General features: G+C 34.8%; 1 pseudogene; it reads left to right on the forward strand.

Annotated features, from left to right (window-relative positions):
- The first annotated feature begins 1,262 nt into the window (after positions 1 to 1,262).
- Positions 1,263 to 1,854, forward strand: LOC111749868 (large ribosomal subunit protein eL42-like; annotated as a pseudogene).
- The last annotated feature ends 314 nt before the right edge of the window (positions 1,855 to 2,168 follow it).

A 2,168-nucleotide genomic window follows, 5' to 3' on the forward strand; every position in this document is an offset into this window, starting at 1 on the left:
ACAAATGTCACAAAGCAATTTGTCTGTTAACTGTTTAATGAGACACTAATTTACCTGTAAACTTTCATCTAGATCACACATACTCAATACAAAACAAAAACCAGAAAAAAAAAGAATGGTCTGCAACCTGCCCCCTGCCCCAAAAGGAACATACAGAGAACATAAAGAGCCCTGAAAAATTAAAAAGCAATAACAGAATAGACTCCATATAAAGGTTGGAGGTCCAGGTTAAGTCAATCTCCCAGAAAATAGATCAAAAAGCAAAAAAATGGAAAAAAGAAAACAGGAGAAAAATTACATAAAATATTATATAAATTTATATTTTATCTATATATTTATGTATTTAAATATATTTTATATAGAAAATATAAAACACTACATTATATTATAAAATAGCCCAGAAAGAGTGATATGTGGAAAAAACGGGCATTCCAGAAGAAGAGGCAGAGGAAATAAATGAGAGAAAATAAAAAAAAAAAACAATAATTTCTTAAATTTTATTTTCGGTGAAGCTATACACAGTAAAAAAAAAAAAAAAGAAAAAAATTAATTCAACAATTTCTGCATGTGCAATTCAATGACATTGGTTATATTCTTCACATTGTGCCACCTTTCTTGTTATCCTTTTCTGAATTGTTTCACTGCTGTCAACACAAACTCACTGCCCCGTTAGTTTCCTCATCTAAACTTTTGAGTTGCTGTTCTCAGTTTGATCTCATATAGGCAATTCTTTAAAATAATACAATGCTCAATGCAGATGTTCTTTTCTAATTAAGCTAAACAATTGGTTGAAAGATTACTTCAGGGGATGATCTCAGTTTAAGGTTTTAAAATTTCCTCAGGGCAATAGTTTTGGGAGGTCATCCAGCTTCAGTGGCCCTACAAAGTCTGGATTCGGTGAGGATTTGAAATTCTATTTCACATTTTTCCCTTTTTTGATTAGAATTCCTCTATAGAATCTCAAAGAAATAATTTAAGGAAATTCCTGAACTCAAATACATGAGTGTCCAGATTAAAAGGCTCATTAAGTGCTCAGCACAGTGGATGAAAATAGACCCACACCAAGACATATCATCATGAAATATCAGAACAATAGGGACAAATAAGAAGCCCTCAGAAGCTTTCAGACAGCAAAAGCAAGTCATACTTACATTGATAGTAATGCAAATATTGATGATTGATCTATACTATTACACTATTAAAAGAATGGGGATCTGGGAAGTACACATATTCATAGTGGATGCAGAGGGAAGGAAAAAAAATTAAAGCTCCATCTTCCATTGGGAGGAATAATTATCGCATTATCTTTTGGCTTCTGTTGATGCTGTCAAGAGGTATATTGACACACTGATATTTGCTCTTGTGCAGGTAATCTAGCTTTATTCTCTGGTCACTTTTAAGATTTACTCCTTATCTTTGGTGTTCTATGGTTTATCTAGGGTTTCCAACCATGCAAGTGAAAATTTGGGGGAGCTCATTGGAGACCCTTTAAAAATCAGTGTGTACTTTTCATGCCAATAGCATTCCGGCAAACATGGTAAATGTTCCTAAAACCAGCTGGACTTACTGTAAGAAGTGTGGCAAGCACCAACCACACAAAGTGACACAGTACAAGAAGGACAAAGATTCTCTTTATGCCCAGGCAAAGTGAGGTTATGACAGGAAACAAAGTGGATATGGTGGGCAGGCAAGACAATTTTCCAGAAGAAGGCTAAAACTACAAAGAAGATTGTGTTAAGGCTTAAATGTGTTGACCCCAACAGCAGAGCTAAGAGAATGCTGGCTACCAAGACATGCAAGCATTTTGAACTGGGAGGAGACAAGAAGAGAAAGGGCAAAGTGATCCAGTTCTAAGTTTCATCTGTTTTATTATCAAGACAATAAAATCTTGAGGTTATATTTACTTCAAAAGAAACAAAAATCAGTGTACACTGCGAAAGCTGTATGCTGGGCTGGTTAATATCCCTGGACACAAAAATATACCAATAGGATAAATCACTGGAGACACAAGAACAGCCTTTGGATGATGTACAAAGATAAAAAAATTCTGAAAGAAGACCAATGGGGTAATGTTATAGTTTCTGCCTCTCCAATGTAGAATTCAGAACTCTCAGGAACAAAAACTAGAACCGGGTGTAATAGAATGCTGAGTGGGACATAATCCATTG

Source organism: Loxodonta africana, chromosome 9 (assembly GCF_030014295.1).
Source record: "Loxodonta africana isolate mLoxAfr1 chromosome 9, mLoxAfr1.hap2, whole genome shotgun sequence".
In the NCBI taxonomy this organism is placed as follows: domain Eukaryota; kingdom Metazoa; phylum Chordata; class Mammalia; order Proboscidea; family Elephantidae; genus Loxodonta; species Loxodonta africana.